At 37.8% G+C, this 20,944-nt stretch overlaps 1 long non-coding RNA gene across 2 annotated transcripts in view; it reads left to right on the top strand.

Annotated features, from left to right (window-relative positions):
- The first annotated feature begins 750 nt into the window (after positions 1-750).
- The window catches only part of LOC122239676, a 279,979-nt gene continuing 259,785 nt past the window's right edge, over positions 751-20,944 (top strand). The window contains exon 1 of one of the 2 annotated variants that reach the window (XR_006219021.1): positions 751-970. This is a non-coding gene — a long non-coding RNA (uncharacterized LOC122239676). Of the gene's footprint in view, positions 971-8,833; positions 8,908-20,944 lie in introns of those variants that run through there. The other variant, XR_006219020.1, reaches the window with a different exon arrangement.

Here is a 20,944-nt window from a genome sequence, read left to right on the forward strand (position 1 = left end):
GAATAACTGATACTAATTTACCCATGCAAGATACATAAAATTTAAAACGGGTTCAGATTAATCCAAGTGAAGTCAATTAAATCCAATTGATTTAATTGGATTAAAGTCCAATTAAATCAAGCAAATCAATAACTATATGTAGTTTGAAAATATTCAAAGGGTTTGGGTATATTTTGGAATTGATAACTACTTTTAATATAGTAGTCCATCCTCTGTCTTCTTGGCCCGCTTCCTTGACCTATTACTGCTTTTCCCAGCTTCTCTCTTTCTCTCTCTACATATACCTATACATATATTTACACAATGCTTTTTGTTTGTTTATGTATTGTAAAAACTCTACATCTGTTGTTACACATTTGTGTATACATTTGATCTAAGCACCTGGAAGGAATTAACCAGAAATGAGTTACGAAGGACATCCTTTCCAAGAGTGAATCTCAATCATAATCTATATAGTTAGGATTCTGTAGAAATAAGCTGGAGGTACTTCTCCGTTTGCTCGAAGGTTGCTAAATCCCAGTTCATGTCTGTTGTCCATTTTCCAGTCCAGCTTATCATTTACCCTGACTTTGCCATTTTAAAACGGGACTCAAACGTGATTCAAACCACTTTCTCCCAGAGGACTATCGAGAGCAGGGACTGGGTAAGGCCAGAGAGGCCCCACCGTGCAGCTTTTCCGGGCTTGAGGTAGCGCCTATTTTCTTTTGGCTGTCGATCCACTGCATTCCGGTACCGCTCATCTAGCCGGTTCTCCGACGCACCATAGAGAGGCCCGAGTCACGGTAGAGCGTCCCGTCGCGCCCAGATGACGTCAATCAGGCTCCATTCGCTGAAAGCTTTTCCCGTCCACACCCGCTTTAGTTCTCTCTTTCAAGCCCCAGCCAAGCGGCAGGAGCCATTATAGGAAGCGATGTCCGTTTGGTTTGGGAAAGGAATGCACGCTTTGGAATGGATGTCACTGTCTTCGTTGGTGAGCCGAATTGTATTATTACTAATAGTTGCATTTCAGTAAGCCACGATGAGTTTGGTAGACCTTCAGTTGACATTTTAAATTTAGCACAATGAAATGCACGTGCCGGAAAGAGTTCCTACTTTAATATTACGGTAACAGGTGAAAGATGAACAGAGATGACACCTATTTCTCCCGAACCTTTCCAGTCACATGTATGTGCACATACATAAATGTACCTTCAGTTTCTCTTTCAGGGACAAAATACAGGACATTTGAATAAAACAAATGTTCTTGAAAACAAGTCGCCAGTGATCTTGATGTTGCTCTCCTCTTGTTGCTAGACACTTGTTTTAGCAGTCACCTTTGCCCTAGACTGTGTGCACTGTGACTTGAGCTGCAAGAACGGCATGGGTTTCCTAATGGGTGATGTTAACAGGAGTTTAGAGGGTAGTTTTGCATTAAATGTGTTTGGGAAATAAAGGCTGAACAATTGTGCCGTAATTTGTATAGAGAATAGTCCAATGTTCTTGGTACCTGGTTTTGTCATTTATCACAAGGTGTAAAAATACAAATATATATATTATTGCTCAGTAACTAATTTTTAAATTTTTCCATAAATCCTTTCAACAGCAATGACTTTTCAAAAGTGCATATTTAATAAAACTATATGTATTGTATTTCATTTCTCAAAAAAGTTTATGTAAATGTATAAATTTCATAAAATGTTGACATTTACTATCCACCATGGAGGATGTAGTGAAATAACTGACCACAAATGAAGAGGTCAGCAGCTACATTAAAAAGCAAAAAACAAAACAAAACAAAAACAGTCAGATTTAACTTGTGTCACTACAGAAAGCTTGTTTACAAAAATAATTCTGTTAAACATGGTTTTTCATCCAGATCAAATACATGCTGTTCTCAACTGATTTCCCTTGTTTTCAGTTTTCTTGTGCATTTATAGCTGTTAACATGTTGCCTCGTTAGTAAAAGAATGTAAAGACAGTGAATTATACCAATTCAATAATAACATTAGCATCAAAGAGAAAATCACTGATATTAATGCCAAGAATGGATAGATTTTTTTACATTTCATTACATCAGAACTATTGAATTGTCATACTGTTAAAGGTAAAAGGTAAAACATTCTATCACAAATTCAGTTGAGAAGCTTAACACTGAAAGCACATTTGTTTTTGTATTAATAATACAAATATAAATTTGATAAAGTGTATGTTGTGATAAAAACATTGGTTTTACCAAATCAATAAACTTACATAACTGGTGTAAATTTGGATTTAGTTGTGGTACAGACATGCTTCGTGATTTAATCCAAACAAGCCATAGCATTCTACAGTCTCAAGAGAAATTGCGTTGGCAAAGTTTACATAGATAGGCGATAGATAAAAATGAATTACTTTTTTTTCCTGATGAAGGTAACGTTGTATACAAATTTGCTTAAGCATGGCACCCCACACTTCTTCTTTCGTTGCCACCCATCATCGACCAGAATTTTGAAATATCTGAGCTTTTAAAAATCGAGCAAAATGCCTCTCAGTAGTACTGAAGATTTTTTGAAATGGGGTTACTCAACTGTAATAACCATATTGTTCAAGATGAGGTGGACATTTTTTCTCAGTTTTATTATTTACTTTTTTATTAAAATATAATTAGTGCTCATCATAATAAGTGTATCTTAATCCTCTTTATTTCACCCATTCTACCCTGCCCCTTACCACCCGGACCTCTCCTCTTGGCAACCACCAGTTTGTTTTATTTTGTATTTAAAAATGAGTCTTTTTTTCTTGGTCTCTTTTTTTCACTTGTTTTGTTTCTTAAATTACATATATGAGTGAAATGGTATTTATCTTTCTTTGTCTGAATTATTTCACTTAGCATTATAGCCTTTAGGTCCGCCCCTGTTGTCACAAATGGCATTATCTCATTCATTTTTATGGCTGCATAAAATCATATTCCTGTGTATGTATATGTAGATGGCTTCCATGTATTGGCTATTGTAAATGATGCTGCAGTAAACATAAGGGTGCATATATCTCTTCAAATTAGCATTTTCTTTGGGTATACCCAGTAGTGGACTTACTGTATCATATGGCAATTCCATTTTTAATTTTTTCAGAAACATCTATACTGTTTTCCACAGTGGCTGCACCAATTTGCATTCCCACCGAGTGCATGAGGGTTCCTTTTTCTCCACATCCTCCACTACATTTGTCATTTCTTGTGATTTTGATTTTAGCCATTTGACAGGTGTGAGGTGATATCTCATTGTGGTTTTGATTCGCATTACCCTGATGATTAGTGATGTTGAGCATCTTTTCATGTGTCTGTTGGCCATCTGTATAATTTCTTTGGAAAAATGTCTATTCATGTCCTCTGCCCATTTTTTAAGTGTGTGTGTGTGTGTGTGTGTGTCTGTGTTATATAAGTCCTTTGTACTTTTTTGATATTAATCCCTTATCAGATATATCATTTGTAAATATCTTCTCCCGTTCAGTAGGTTGCCTTTTTGTTTTGTTGATGGTTTCCTTTGCCCTGCAAAAGCTTTTCATTTTGATGTGGTTCTGGTAGTTTAATTTTGCTTTTATTTCCTTTGCCTGAGGAAACATAACTAAAAAAATGTTTCTATGGCCAGTGTCAAATAAATTACTGCCCATCTTTTCTTCTAGGAGTTTTATGGTTTCAGGTCTCACATTTAGGTCCTTAATCCATTTCAAGTTTATTTTTGTGTATGGTGTAAGATAGTGGTCTAGTTTCATTCTTTTTCAGGAAGCTGTTTAGTTTTCCCAATGACATTTGTTGAAGAGACTGTCTTTTCCCATTGTATATTCTTGCCTCCTTAATCATAGATTAATTGACCATATATGTGTGGGTTTATTTCTGGGCTCTCCATTCTGTTCTATTAATCTGTGTGTCTGTTTTTATGTCAGTACTAGACTGTTTTGATTAATATAGCTTTATAGTATATCTTGAAATCTGGGATTATGATATCTCAGTTTTCTTCCTCAAAATTGCTTTGGCTAATTGAGGTCTTTTGTCCACATAAATTTATGTCCATATAAATTTTGGTATATTTTGTTCTAATTTTGTGAAAAATATTGTTGGTGTTTTGATAAGGATTTCATTTAATCTATCGATTGCTTTAAGTAGTGTGGACATTTTAGCAATATTGTTTCTTATAGTCCATGACCATGGAATATCTGCCATTGGTGTCATCTTCAATTTTTTTCACCCATTTTTACAGTTTCTGGAATACAGTCCTTTCACCTCTTTGGTTATGTTTATTTCTGGGTATTGCATTCTTTTTGGTGCAGTTGTCAGTGGGATTGTTCTCTTAATTTCTCTTTCTGCTACTTCGTTATTAGTGGATAGAAATGCATCAGATTTCTGTGTATTAATTTGGTATCTTGTGACTGAAACAACTGAATTTATTTATTCTAGTAGTTTTTTGGTGGAGTCTTTAGGATTTTCTATATGTAGTATCATGAATGCAAATAGTGAAAGTTTTACTTCTTCCTTACCAATTTGAATGGCTTTTCTTTTTTGTTGTTGTTTGACTACTCTAGCTAGGACTTCCAGTACTATGTGGAATAGAAGTGATGAGAGTGGACATTTTTGTCTTGTTTCTGATATTAGAGAAAGAGCTGTCAGTATTTGTTCAAGATATTGTTCAAGATAAGTTGGAAATTTTTAATCAAATTAATCAAAGAGTGGAGTGTAGAAGCTTCAGATTTTCAAGCTTTTAGTCAATTGCAGTTATTGAAAAAAAAAGCATATAGACAGGAAGTCAGTGACAAGTATCCTTATGAAGCAAATGTGTAGCTAAATAAGTTAAACTAAGAGCATATATTGTACATAGATTTAGTATTTAAGTCTGTGAATATTTTCTGAACTATCTCAACCTAGAGACAAAACTTAGTTTGAGCTTCTTTTATTAATTGGATAAATTTATTTTTCATTGAAAAGTCCTATAACTTTGAAATTCTAAAATTAATGAAATTTTTTTTAAGTCATAAGTAGAAGCAACTGGAATTAAAAAACAATTCTAGAAGCAAAGCAGTATCTATAAACATATTTGAGTCAAATACTAACACGTATTGATATGACTAGATGAAAAAAGGCAGTCGCTGTGAAAATATTTTGAGTGGAATAGTCACACATGTCAGTATAAAGTCTGGTAAAATTTAGAATATTCTGTACTCACCAAACTTTTATCTGAGTTTACTAATTACCCCAGAGCCTGAAACATCATTTTCTCAATTCAAAAATATTACATACGATGTACTATAGAAAGTCATAAGTTGAATATTTTTAAATTCCACATTTATTATCTATAAAACAAACTTTGAAGGGAACTACAGGCAATTTTATGATAAAGAGTAAAAGTAAGACTGTATTGAAAAAAAAGATTCTTTCATAAAAATACAGATAGAGCTAAGAAACTGATTACTTTAGCATGTAACAAAGGAACCATTTTTTTTTTTTTTTTAGTTTTTAGAAATAAATACAGAGATTTTTAAAATAATTTTGCTTTCATACTCAGATATGTTTTAATTTTCAACATAGATATGTTTTAACTTTCAGAAATAATTCTTGAAAATACATTCAAATAGAGCTGTAATATGTAATACAATTAATATATAAACAATAGAATGCAGTGTGAAAACATGAACAATGTAAGAAAACCAATTTATCATCAATAAATCATATTTGAAAATTTATTTTTAGTATCCCCATTTCACTCTAAGGTTGTCTAAATTTGAATTATAATTTATGGAAGTCTTTACATATAAACCCCATATTCATAACAATCAAGAATATTAACCAAATAGCCCTTACAAGGATAAAATCTAATTTATTCTGTCAATTCTCTTTTGTCCATTTTCCATTGTATCTTTATTATAAATACTGCTCTTGTACATCCCTAGAGGACCCAGGATAATCCTGCCTCCAAGTGTTCTGGGTTGCCAGTAGCTCAGTTTTGGGGGCCAGATCAATAGGTCAATGTTCTTGCTAAATATACACACAGACAATATATTGTTATCATTCATTGAATATGCACATACACATAACATGTTAGTCTTTTCTTAAGTGTCAATTGTTTTATTTTCTAACTGTATTAAATTAAATATGCAGACTTCATTCCCAGTTTAAGATTTTATTCATGATACCTTAAAGTGGTGAATAGATCTTGAATCTGCCCATTAAGAATGAGGAGGTAGGAATTCAGTAATAAAATTAGAAAAAAAAATAACCATATTCTTGCCATTCTAATTAACCCATTTACCTCTTCATGTGCCAGTGAGAAGCAGTCTCTTTCTTCCTTGGTCCCTCCTTCCTTTCCTCCCTTCCTCCCTTCCTCCCTTCCCTCTTTCCTTCTTTCAGTAGACTTTATATTTATTTTATTTTATTTTATTTTATTTTATTTTATTTTATATTATTTATTTTAGAGAGAGAGAAAGAGAGTGCGAGTGGAGGAGAGAGGCAGAGGGAGAGAGAGAAAATTACAAGCAGGGGCCATGCTTTATGTGGAGTCTCACATGGGGTTGACCTCAGGATCCTGGGGTCATGACCTGAGCCAAAACCAAGAGTTGGACGCTCAACCAGCTGAGCCACCCAGGTATCCTGCAATAGCCTTTTGTTTTGTTTTGTTTTTTTAAAAAGCAATTTTAGAAGGTGTGGAGATTTCCTTTACACCCCCTGCCTCAACGCATGCATAGCCTCCCCCTCATTATCAACATCCCCCACCAGAATGGCAATTTTTAATCTGTGCTTTAAGATACATTTAGCCTAAGTGTGTATTAAAAAGACAACTATTGGGGCTCCTGGGTGGCTCAGTTGGTTAAGCATCTGACTTCAGCTCAGGTCATGATGTCACAGTTCGTGAGTTCAAGCCCCGCATCGGGCCCTGTGCTGACAGCTCAGAGCCTGGAGCCTGCTTCAGTTTCTGTGTCTCCCTCTCTCTCTCTGCCCCTCCCTGCTTATGCTCTGTCTCTGTCTCTCTCAAAAATAAATAAGCATTAAAAAAAAAAATAAAAGAACAACTATTTTACTTTTTGTTTTCTTTTCCATTAACATCTAAGCTGACTTTTCCCTCATTCTGCCTTAGAATTTAGCTAGCAAGTTGTCTTACAGCAAAAAATTTGGTGAGCACGGCTTATTCTAGCCGCCTGTGTTGGCAGAGTACTTACACTGCCAAAGGCATCTCAGTCTCTGCTAACTATTGATTTTAATGGATTTTGTTGGCCATTCCCAGTCCATCTGTCTGCAATAAAACAAAGATCTCTTCAGCCCCTGTAGGAATTTCAGAGCTATGAACACTCAGAAAATGCCACCAGGGAGATTATTTTACCTCCCTTTTTGGCAAAGATTAAAGTGTTCTTCTGGGATTGATTTGTGTTCTTCCAAGCTTTTGAGTAGCTACTTTTCTCACAACTCTTAAAAAAAAAATTCTTTTCCAATGAAATACTCACTCTTGTGAACCCAGAGATGCTGGGATAGCAATAATCAAAAATATGGGCTAATGATCATCTTTCTAAGGAGAAATGTTGTAATAGGACAATATTCACCCTAAGAGACTCTGAGACAGCATCTTTGGGTATCTTCTTCACTTGTTCTAAGAAGGTGTCTCCCATTTTAATTCTGTATTTATTTAAGTATCTTCCAATAAGTATACAGTTCTTGTTTTCCTTCTATACATCATTTCACTGGGAGACCGACCAAAAGAGAACGGAGGGATGTTAACTCTGTAGATTCTTAGGCTAAAGTCACGTCTTCCCCGTTCCCTAACCAAGGTTATAATTCCATAATGTTTCTTCCATCAACTCCTGGAAGATAGAGGAGATATTTCATTCTGAATTACCATGGAAACTTCCAAAAGTGTTCAGGCACATTGTCCCAGCTCAGAGACAGTGGCAGCCTGCATGTTTAGGAACAGGTGTAAATAGTTTCCAATTCTTCTACAGAGACTAAGACTCTAAAAAAAACTCCAGGCTGTCTTTCACATCTTTAATCCTTTTCCCAACTCATGGCTCCAGAGCTGCAAGTTCTCAGTTTCTGGAAAACTTGTGGATTTGAGCTTAAGGAAAACAAATGTCAAGATGCTGTAGCCACAATGATTTATATCTCTATTCATTACCGTTAATATTTTTCTTCCCTATCATAAATGCCTAGAAACTGCCACATGAAATCTAAGGAATGTTATTGCTCAGACAACAAAGGGAATAGAGCGACTTAATGCATTTTATCATTTTACAGGAGGCAAACTAAAGTGAATAAGTACCATGCATCATAAAAAGAATCATATTTTTTAAAAGCCAAATAGAGAGCTAGTAATAAAAGTGAAGGCTTTCTTATTTCACTCAGTCCCCTGCAGAGAAAGAAGAAGGAGAGGCGTTGAAGCTGAGGGGCTTGGCACCCCAAGCCAGGGATCACGCACAGATGTCTGAGGACTGCATTTCAGCCTTCCCTCCCAAAGTCAAGAGGGATACATGCTTATATGGGATAGCTGAGATTCCTGAAGGTTTAGATGATTATGTCAGCCCATCAGAGGATAAGGAAAGAGCTTCCTGGGACCAGACATCTTTACCAAAGGTCTGTTGCTCCTGTTGGCAGAGCCTGTACCCAGCCTGGTAATATTGCAGCTCATTTTACCAAAGCAGCCACTGTCTGTGACTGTTGCCATTGGAAACACTTCCACGGTCCAGACTGGGATTTTCTTGCTACTAATCAGTGAGGGAGTAATTAGGCATGCATAGTTAACTGACAGTGGCTGTAGAGAAGGCACTGGCTTCCTTCTAAAGGGAATTTCCAGTTACACTAACATTATGACACACACGAGATGCTCTGTGTTCCATATGGAATGAAGCAAAGACTGTCACACTCATCTGATTTAGGACTGTGAACCTGGATTCCCATGGAGGTTTCAAAAGCACGAGGTCAGGACTCCTAGTTTGAAGTAATTCAGCACTTCTTTTTTTTCAGCTGTAGATTTCCCTAGGAATCCTCTTTAATATTAGGGCATCCATGGGATTGTGCTCCTAAAAGAAAAAGGCATAGATGTTTCTTTCAATGCCCTGAATACAGAGCTTACCAGTCAGCTCATTATATTCTGCATATAACGTGATGGGAATATTTTTTTAGAAAAAAAAATTCCATAGTGGGCCACTGTTTTATATTAATGATTTTCATGGGAAAATTGTCTGCTGATTATATGGTGAAATAAATTAGTGTGTTGTTGTGATCTACAACCCGCCGGGACATAAAGGAAAAGTAGACAGTTGAAAAAAGCTAAGCACGGGAAGCGTGCACAAAGTGGCAAGATGTGGAATGCCGTTATCTGTAGTGAAGCCAAGGAAGTCCATGTGGGTTTCATATTGACAAGATTTTCTTTTACCTTTTCCTAAAGGAGTACAAAGAATGTATTTTTTACTAAAAATAAAAGATGGGACCAAGTATTGAATGGGGTTATGCATATACTTGTGTGTCAGAGGGTGGTATTGAGAAATAAAGGGATGTGTACGTGAACAAAAATTTTGCTAAGTCTTCTTCATTAGAAAAAAAATGATAAATTTTCGAGGAAGAAAATGGGATATTCTTTGAATAAATGAACTTGATTTCTAGCTTTAAAAATGTAGTTTCAGATTTGGCCAGCAGAAGGTACACTGCACCAAGGGCTGGGTTACAAACTAGCCTGGTACGGTGCGCCCATAAATCAGTTTGCGTAGTATGTTGAATTATGTTCTTAATCATGCAAGGGTGCTTTTGCTTGAAACTATTCTTTCTCATGTTTCTAGTAGTCTTATTTATGGGCATGTTGGAATGTGGCCAAAGCTTTTCCCTTAGGTAAAATGACAACATCTTAATTGGGAATGTTTGGTCTGTGGCATGAGTTGCCAGAGAGCGGTCCCATTGTTCTAATGCACAGACATCCATCATCAGCCTGCTCACAACGCCTGTAGCCTAGTGGTGGAAGCACAGGGCTGAAAGACATCTGAATCATTTTTTGGATTCCAGCACTGTCTAGTGCTATAAAAAAAAAAGGCACGTCATACTCTCTTAGAGCTCAGCCATGTCATCGTTCAAGTGACTATCCCAAAGTTTTGTGAAAATTAAATCAATTTAAGTCAAGGGAATCACTTCGCCCTCAAAAAAGTCATGGAATTTAAAAAAAATGTCAGATAATGTTGATACTATTTTTTCTTGGGAACAACATATTGTAATTCTTAGATGAGCAGAACGGATCCTGTATTACGATTGTAGCTATTAGTTTCTTAGCAATATAATAGAAAATCTCATTGTTTTGTAGGATAGGACAGGGCTGCAGTCTACTCATCTCAGAAGCTGCAGAGAATGCATATCATCTGGTCAAGAAGTATTTCTGAATGCAGTGCAAAGGAGAGGATTTCACAGCAAAATAAAAACAAGCCAAAAAGCTGACTAGAAATCTGTATTCTAAGAAAACTACAAAATACTCCTAAGAGGTACATTAGGGAGGAAAACTTTCCCTTTGAGTGTCTGGAGATGACATTGTGGCTTTAAAGAAAATGAACTGGAATCTAGGAAAAATCTCAGTACGTTATGTCACACAACCCAGGCATAAAGAAACTGATAATTATTTCTCATTTGTTACATATCTTCTAATCTAAAAATTTGGACTGTAAAGGAAACACAAAGTGTGTGTGTGTTTCACGTAGGATTGTGTGTTTGTATCGGAGGTGGGAAGAGTTCAGGGCAAATGTGAGAAAGTGCCGATCTGTGTCATATTTTAGTGACTTCAGAAATAAGGAACACTCCACCTTTCTGAAACAAGCTACACATCTTATGACAAAATATTTTGGTATTGTGAAGACTGGCAGTTGTCAAACTTGATTCAGAAGTATCTTAATCTTTAAGCCTGTCGCCTTTGTCAAATCCCTTACAAGTGCAAAGCAAGTGCTTTCAAGAAAGACCTTGGCAAATATGAAGACCTGCTCTGTTGCCACTAGGTAAGAATGTTGAATTCTGAAGGAGCTGCCAAATCATGCCCTCAATCACAATAAAAACTGATGCAAAGATCAAAAACATTAAGATGTGTTTTAGATTAAGAAGACCCAACTCCTTATTAGTAGTGTTGTCAAATATGGTTCTACTTACTGGGATGGCAATAGCTAATGAAATGCAAGTGTTCTTTTGAACTGAAAACATTTGGAAGATTAAAAAAAAGGTAAAAAGAAGGCTGCCACTTATATTCTTCTCCAGTTTCTGTTGCTCATTGTTTTCAAAAGTTAAATGACTGGTCACCCTTACCTTGCTCTGAGAATCTGTTTTTTTTTCCTTTGAGAATCTGTGTTCTTTCTGTTTTAAAATATTTGTTATTTTGAAAGAGGTTAAGACTTAAAAAAGTTGCACAGACAATACAGAGAGTTTCTGTGTATGGTTCACCCAGTTTTCCCTTATGATAACATCTTACATGAGTACAATACATTGTCAAAGCCAGGAAATTGACATTGGTACAATTATATTAACACAAATACAGACCTTGTTCAGATTTCACGAGTTTTTACATGCACTCTTTTTTCTCTCCCTCCTGGGATTTGAGTTACCTAAATCCCTAACTGGTTATCAATAATAAATACTATGTGATACAGAAACAAATCATTGACCAGCAGTGACATTTAAAATGAGCAATGCTAAACCATAAGTCCCATCTGTTTTCACTTACTTCACACAGTCCCTGTCTTTAGCCTACTTAATCATTCCAACAACCTTCCCTTTTCCAGACCTCCCTCCCAACACCAGTATCCAGATAGCAACTGCCTAAAACAAGAGTTGACATTTCTGAGTGTTTTATCTTTGATAAACTCATGGGGGTCATTTCTATAAATTCAACAGATGCTTTCTGACATTAATACTGACAAATTAAAGAAATGAACACAATTTATAAATCAAAGGGCTTGCCAAGGATACGAGACATTTGTTTATTTCTACCTGGTGAACACCTGGGCTCAACTTGCTAAGGAACAATGAGCACATTGTTTGGAATAGAAAAACCAGTCTGAAGGAGACTTATTGCTGAATAGATACCAATGTAGTGCTTTGGCACACTTGAAGATGACATACTGTAAGTGTGTCATATTTAAAAATTAGAGAGATCATGGCCATTTGTGACCATTAAATGCATCATATGTGTTATTGTGGTTGAATTCAGTACCATTGCAATTCAATACCATTGCAATTCAATATTAATCAACTGAAGGATTAAAAAAGTTTATGTAAAGGAAAAACAGGCAGCAGCCTGTAGAGAGATGAGAAAATCATTATTATTATGCACAAATGTAGCAGAAGTAGACTTAGTCAACTGAAATTATGTGAGCTAGACTAACAGTTTATTAAATGAGAGATGGCCATCTCATGGCCATTTCTCTAATTCTTCAGTGGGAAGGCATGAGACCAGGGCCATTTTTTATAAGCTATGAGCTGGGCAAATTAAAAGAGAAAAAGTGGGATGTCCATAAGACAAATACCTCAATGTGTTTTCAAACATCTGGAACCCTAAAGTACCTTTTTGGGAGACATAAAATCTTCTTTAACTACTGCCTATGTATCCAACTAATAGAGGAAAATTAAAAGATTGTAATAAATCTCTCTACTTTTGCAACCCTGTCTCTAGATCCTCAAGTTCAGACCAGACCAGTTAATAGCATCTATTTTCACTTCATTCACTTTGCTATAAATGAAGGCAAATGCTGTTGGGCTCTGGTGAGTTTGAGTGGGTAATGACTGCTGGGGAGGGGAATGTGAAGTTAGTGGGCCCAAAGGTTAGATTTATGACTCTGGGACACTTAAGTTGTTTTGAAAGCATATACTGGCAGGAGCCTCCAAATAACAAAAGAGAATGAATAGCTTTGTAGAGAGATTTTTGCCTATGTTAAAGATTTATTTATTTATTTATTTATTTATTTTTATTTTGAATATTTTTTTATAAATAGTTATCCTGATGACCTTACATGAAAACATTCATGTCAATTCCAGGCATTAAGGACATTGAAGTAGAAGAATAATTGGGCATTTCAACATTGAAAGGAAATTTACAGAGCACTATTACATACCTGAGCCTCTCTGTCCTTTGTAGAAACTTTGGGGTCTACAAGTATAGATTAGGGCTTCCATTTCCTCGCATTTGCTATCACAGAAATTTATTGAAGTTTTATGGTATATAAGGTAGATCCTTATAGATATAAGGTGGTGAATTATTGGGATCAGGAGGTTGTGCATTTCATGCTATCCAATTCAGTTGTCAAATGGAAGGTTTTGTCAGATATCTGAAATCTGAAGATCAGCTACAGGGCAATCAGTATTTCTGGATAGACTAGTTATGGCTATGATAACCTGTAGATTTGTGCCTGTCAAAATCAGTGAATTTAGGTTCCTTTTATGAGGATTCATTTATTATATTTAATAATGGGTAATTAACATGATAGGTAGTATGTAATACAAAAAAAATTAGATGCCAACAATAAAGACAATCTTTTATATGCCAGAGTTTGCAGTGTGGATTTAGATAGGTAAGGAAACACACGAATACCATTCAGAGTTCAGTACAATAATGATACACAATGCCCTGGGAATATGTGGACAGGTTACAGAACCCCAGAAGGAGAGATCAGGATGCAGGGGCTTCCCAAGTCTCTAATATTTAATATTTATTGCATGCAGCATGTAAAATGAAACCCACCCTTGAAACTTTCCTCATATTTATGTCTCTTCTCTGATCCCAGAGCAATTGCTGTCTGTCTTTCAAGGAGCATTTGCATTCTGTTCTCTTTTCATGTATATTATTCTGTCATCCCCATTACATGGGGAGCCCTTTGAAGGCAGAGGCCTGCTTCCCCAGGCCTCAACAGCTGTGAGCACAAATGAGGTCACACTAGCAACAAATTTCACAGTGGCCCTCCTGTGTAGTAGCCGAGAACTTGGTGTGTAACTCAGATTCTCAAATAGTGATTTCTGAGTGTCCTTGGAGATTTTCTGATAAAAGCTCAACATGCAGTTCTCACATAACTCCCTGCATTCTCACCCTCTGTCATTGGCACTCTACCCCCTGCTGCACCGGCTCCACAGCATTGCTCCACCACTTTTGGTACCTGCTTGACAGTGACACACAGGTGCCAAAGGTGCCATCTCTTAACATTGCCCGCCCCACAGGGATGGCTCGTCCTGTCATGTCTCGCTTTGCTCCTTGAGCACCGAAGCTGCTCGCGTTGTGGTCCTTATGTCTTTGAGTCTCAAGCGAAGCAGCTCCACCTCTTTAACTGCATCTACTGTCTTCATGTGGCTGATCGTTGAGGAAAGGCCTGGAGACTTGCACCACGCTTTCTTCTTTGCTCCCTATTTCCCCAAATCATAACCACCGCTGAATCTAGTAGCTTTCCTCCCTCCTGTAAATCAGTTCGTGCAGATTGACACCTGAGGGCCACTAGATGCCCTGCTTTATTAGGTACACTCCTTAACTCAGCCTGCGTGCCTGCTACATTAGCACCAGTGCTCATGATCGTCTGTATATAATCTACACTCAATCAAGAGAAGTGTTTACTAATTGATTCATAACCACATCCGATATGAAATAGCACCACCTAATAACATGCAGTTGGAAAAAAAAAAAGACTTTTTCTTGTACTTGGAAACCAAAGCAAATATATATGAGTAAATGGCATAAAGCAAAACATGGAACCCACTGTGCTGCAAGACTAACAATATGGCAGTAATATGTGCCTGCCAAACTGCCATCTCCACAAATTAATCTTTCATTCCATCTCTGGATTTACTGTCACACTTCGTCTGGGAGTACAGTTATGACTGAATTGAGATTCTTTTATGTTCATTCTTCATGCTACAACATAATAAATATTTTTATTGCCAAAGTTTTCTTGATGCATATATTACTAAAAATCATAGAATTTGTCTCATAGTTGGCTATATGGGATCGAAAGAAGTAACATTCTTTAAAGTACAGAGTACCTGAAGGAGGTTCACAGAAAATCCATATGAATATATTAAATCTCATCAAACATGCACACACACGCAAACATACACAGTGGGTCAGTCTCTAGTGCTTTACAAATGACATTGGCTCTATTGCCTGTTTTAGGTTCTTTCTCAAAGTGTCCCTAAAATACTTAATTCTTCTCCATTAAAAAGTTTTCGTTGGTTATTGATACTGATTGAAATGAAAAACAGAGGGGTGCCTGGGTGGTTCAGTCAGGTAAGCGTCCAGCTTCAGCTCAGGTCATGATTTCATGGTTCGTGAGTTCGAGCCCCACATTGGGGTCTGTGCTGACAGTTCGGAGCCTGGAGCCTGCTTTGGATTGTGTCTCCCTCTCTCTCTGCCCCTTCCCCACTCAAGCTCTGTCTCTCTGTCTCTCTGTCTCTCTCTCTCAAAAATAAACATTGGAAAAATTTTTTTGAAAGAAATGAAAAGCAGAATATTGGCCTCCATTTACTGAAGGACTTGGCATTTGTACATGAGCATGTTGCATATAATGTCATGGTATAAGGATAAGGATAGTGCTTAATGCAAAATAATGTGTGAGAATCCTTGCACAATATCCATGCAAGCAGATTATTATTACTGGAGAGTGTGACAGATTAAATAACTATTTTTTTTCCTTATGACATTGACAGTTATAAGGGCACAAGAAACACATAAGAGTTCTCAAGGCCTAGTCTCAAAATTTAGCATTGATTTTTGCCTCATCCCATGGCCCAACACAAGTTTAAGTAGCCAAGCCCAGAATCAAGTGAAAAGGAAATCTACTCTGCCCATGATGATACCTTGGCAAATGTGAAGAAGGGAAAAATGAAGAATTTAGACCAATATGTCAGATAGTCACATGATTTCATGTCATGTTTCTATTTCTGATCTGCTTTTCTGTTGAACAAACCTGAGTAGAGAACTCAGTGTTTTATTCAAAGTCATACTTAAAAACTAAGAGAAAAGTACCTACAGTAATGCTTTCCTAGGTATATTATAAGGTCCACTGATGGGCTATATGGAAACTCTTGAAAAACTACAAACACACCCAGTCTCAAGTCCTTAGTTTTTTGTTTTTAAGTTTTTGTATTGAAGTGTGACCATACTCTATATATTTTTAGTTTTAAATAACATTAAGAGAGTATTGGTAAATCATCAAGTGGTTTACTAAAAGCAGGTCTTCCAAAACACTGGGCATGGTTCTGGTTCTGTTTACCTAGGGATTTAAGTTCAACATTATAAAAAGTCTCACTGTCGTACCATATTACCTTTGTGAAGCTCTTAATACATGTTGCAAATGGAAAATTAGAATCCCCACAATTTGGGGCAAGGATGCCTTGGTATCAGAATTGTTTTGAACTGAAAATGGTTTTGAATTGCTGCTTTGCTTGCTTTTCAACCGTAAAAAAAACTGTTGATTTATCTTAATCATAATTTATTTGCTGTGTGTTTACTGTTGCTAAACTTACTTGCGGCAGTAGTATTTTAGACTTTTAAAAGACTATTCTAAGGTTCAGAGATGTTGTGGGTCAAGTAATGATCACTTGTAATTTTGTTTTTATTGTAATTCTACATAGTTCACGTACACGGGCACCAAAAGATAAGTGCAAAATGGCAATTTTCATAATAGTGTAACTTTTCTTTTAGAAGGTGTGAGTTGATTGATTAGAATAGAGTGGTATAGACTTGTCTGTGTAGACTAATGGGGTGTGGTTTGAGAGCTATTCTTCTAGATCAAAGTACATGATGTGATTAGGGTTAAATCAGGGAAAGCTGTACATGAAGCCCAATATCTGAAATCGCCTTCAGTTCTCTTAAAAAAATGGCCCTAATTTGACCTCTCTCATCTCGTGTACAGTAGGCAGCATCCCTGATTATATATTTAATATTCCAGTAACTTGACAATGTGTAACATAGAGGGTGTTATTTATGCAATTCCTAAGTGAAAATTCAATCATTTGGTCAATTGTACAGTTTCTTCTAAACACATGGATGTAGTATAAGCGGTTGAAGTATTCACTTTGAATCCAGATATTTTGGTACTAATTAGTTGTAGTTGTTACTATTCTGATTTTTTTTTAAGTGCTAAGGTATGTGTACTAAGGAAATGACTTGTTTTCTTTCTTTTTATTTACCTGAAAGTTAGGAAAGTGGTGACAGGAAACCCACAAGGATTTAAAAGGATAAAGTGAGATTCATAAATTTTCTTGACATAGACCAAGAATAATGCTAACAGTGTATAATAGCTTGGGTATTTATTTACCTTTACATTTTATTACTAGATACTACATAGTATAATTTGAACTGACTTGGTAAAGAATTATTTTAAGTTTTCACCTTTAATTCATCTTTTAAAACTTCTCTGGACTCTTAAAGTTGTATGCATAAGATTTGCTATGTTGAAATCTGAAGGCACTATCATGTAGTAGACTAGGTGAATATTGTAAAAAAGCCCAGATTTTGGAGTCTAGTAGAAAAGTTTAAGAATTAAGTTTAAGAATTGTGTAATGTGGGAAAGTCACTTAGCTTTGGTAAAACTTGTTTTCTTACAAATGACATAAGAAAAAAAGCCTACTTTATAAGAAGGTTGCAAAGATTAATGGTGACATATGAACTATGTTTTTTATTAAATTTGCTTAATAAATAGCTTAGAATTGATTAATATTATTTCCTTAAGTTAGGAAATGACTGGATGTTACATAGGAAGTCACCATTTCAGTTCCATTAAAAGAAGGATGAATGAATTCTTATATTAGAATGGCTATTCCACCATGGCTTTCAGATCTCAATCATATAATAGTCCAGAAAATGTCATGAAAATGATAGCTGGATTATACTAAAGAGAAAGAAAAAGTTGATGGGAGAAGGGAATGAAGTCAGGTGTGCAAGCAATTATAGCCATGATTGGAGGGGGAAATTTTGAGGTTATCAATAGTAAAATCAATGGACTATAGTGAATATGCTCCTTTCATTCCCAGAAAAGCATAGACTAATTCTCAGTCCTTTGGGGATGGTGGTTCATCAATACTGAAAATGTTAATTTTTTTCAAAAATGTGTTGAATTACTAGTAATGAGAAGTTTACAACTGGAGGGAGTGTAAGCAAAAAGCTAACATGGGACTCTGTCCTTTTTGTGTGTATTTATTTTTGAGAGAGAGAAAGAGCATGAGCAGGGGAGGGGCAGAGAGAGAGGGCGAGACACAGAATCCGCAGCAGGCTCCAGGATCTGAGCTGTCAGCACAGAACCTGACTCCGGGCTCCAGCTCACAAACTGTGAGATCATGACCTGAGTCGAAGTTGGACACTTAGCCAACTGAGCTACCCAGGCTCCCCAGGACTCTGTTCTTTTTACAACAGAAGTATCTTAAAAATTCCTTTATGTGAAAAAAAAAATATGAATGGATGTTAGTTTTCAACCTTTTTGTGTGTTCCAGGGTGGGAAAGTGCTATGTAGTGGCCAAGAGGGACAAGTTATGGTGGTTGTGTCAGTGGTTTTGAATTTTGTTTTCTGCAGTTTTACAAATGCTAAAATTAAAAGTCAGTATAATTCCACTGTTATTTTAAAAGGGTGCTGGGATACTGTAGTCATGGATACCAGATCATTGTAATTGATGAAATGGATCTCAGTCAACTGACAGACTTATAATAACTTTAGTGATGAGTTAATGAAGTTAATCAGGTTTGGACACAACCTTTGTATTCTTAATAATATATTTCATTTTTAAAAAAAATTTTAATGTTTTATTTTTGAGAGAGAGAGACAGACAGAGCATGAATGGGGGAGGAGCAGAGAGAGGGAGACAGAATCTGAGCAGGTTCTGTTATGCCCAGAATTTGTGATCCCCAAAGACCACCAGGGAGCCGAGTCCGATGCAAAAGCAAAAGAGCCTTTATTCGAGCTAGCTCGAGCTCAATCCCCCCTACCTGCACCGACGCAGGGGTGAGATACCAGAGAGAGAGAGCGAGTTTCAAAAGGACAAAGGTTTTACTGGGGCCTAGGGGCAGTTGGTGAGGTAATGGCTGTGGCCTCAGCTGATTGGCTGGGGAAGGGTCGTGGCCTCGGCCAATTGGCTGGGGAAGGGTTGGAGTCCTGTTACACAGGTCGCTGGGCGTGTTTTGATCAGGAAGTTTGAACGGGTGAGTGGGAGGTTACTCAAGGGGAGGAGGCGTGGTCTAGGTGAAGGACACAGAACAAGATGGAGTCGGCGGCAGAGGCCCGCTCTTTCATTTCCCCCCTTGTCATGTAGCTTACGACCCAATCATGGGACCGGCTGCATTTATGGTGACAAGGGGAACAGAGTTTGGAGGTTTACGCAAAGTTCTGGGAAGCAAGTGTCCCTGGGGTGGCTCTGGGAGGTCTGATTAAGTATTGTCCCTGAGCTGGTGTCTGTGATCTGCCAGGTGATGTTTTGGGGGGTGTGGGGACTCCTGGCAGCATGAGCAATGACAAGCAGAGTTAACAGAGTTACCAATATTAGATGGGTCAAATGCGCTGTAGCTTGAGCTTGAGCGGGTTGTGTTGGTCCCGACTGATGGCCCATCGCGTGACGAAGTCCTTCTGGACCTAGGAGGGGTCTGCTGGCCGAATGTGGGTGTGATGGACCCAGGTCGCGATGCCGTCTACTTTGAGAGCGGTGGGGGTTGTCAACACCACGATGTAGGGTCCCTTCCAGCGTGGCTCGAGGGTCTCTCGGTGGTGCCTCTTGACATAGACCCAGTCTCCCGGCCTGTACTGATGAGGTGTCGGGGTCGGGCCAGCCTGGTAGATGGCACGGAGGTGCGGCCAAATGTCCTCGTGCACCCTCTGGAGCCCTCTCAAGGAAAGAAAAAGTTCTTGATCTTTAAACTCAGCAATAAGTTCAGTTCGAAGGCTGGTAATAACAGGGGGTGGCCTGCCAAACATGATCTCGTAGGGAGTAAAACCCAGAGTGTAAGGAGTGTTTCTAACCCGGTAAAGGGCGTACGGTAGGAGAGTCACCCAGTCCCTGCCAGTCTCCATGGTTAATTTGGTAAGGGTCTCTTTTAGGGTTCTATTTATGCTTTCTACCTGTCCTGAGCTCTGGGGCATATAAGCACAATGTAATTTCCAGTTTGCCCCCACCACCTTGTCTACTGCCTGTGTTACCTGCGAGATAAAAGCTGGTCCATTGTCTGATCCTACCATGGCAGGAAAACCATACCTGGGTAAGATGTCTTCTAGTAGCTTCTTAGCCACCGTCTGAGCCGTTTCATGCTTGGTTGGGTATGCCTCCACCCAGCCAGAGAAGGTGTCTGTAAATACTAAAAGATATTTATAACCATACTTTCCTGGTTTGACTTCGGTGAAGTCGACTTCCCATTGGGCTCCCGGTCTGGTGCCTCTGAGCTTGGTTCTTTTTTTATTTGATGTGGCTCTCGCGTTGGTGAGTTGGCAGGTCTTGCAGGCAGATACAACTTGCTCTATTTTGGTGTCCTGTTGGTGAATCTTGATTCCGGCATGTTGGATTAAGTCTTTTAATTTTCGGGCCCCCATGTGAGAAGACTGATGCATGTGCTCTAATATTGAGACTCCAAGCCGGTCTGGCAGCACGAGCTCCTTGTCAGGTGTATACCACCATCCCTTTATCTCCTGGGCGATGGGGAGTTTCTTGATCCACTGTAACTCCTCCTGGGAGTATTTGGGCTAGTCTGGTAAAACTGGGTCTCCCGGGTCCAGTAGTTGTATGGTCATGGTGGGGACTGAAGTAAGGGCTACTGCCTTCGCTGCCTGGTCAGCCTTTCGATTACCTCTAGCTACTGGGTTATCAGCTTTTTGGTGCCCTTGGCAGTGGATAATGGCTAGCTTGGCAGGAAGCCATAAGGCCGTAAGCAGGTTAAATATCTTCTGCTTATTTTTTATAGTCCGTCCTTCTGCCGTCAGTAACCCCCTCTCCTGATAGATTGCCTCATGAATATGAGCTGTGGCAAATGCATAACGGCTGTCT

Source organism: Panthera tigris, chromosome B3 (genome assembly GCF_018350195.1).
Source record: "Panthera tigris isolate Pti1 chromosome B3, P.tigris_Pti1_mat1.1, whole genome shotgun sequence".
Classification (NCBI taxonomy): Eukaryota; Metazoa; Chordata; class Mammalia; order Carnivora; family Felidae; genus Panthera; species Panthera tigris.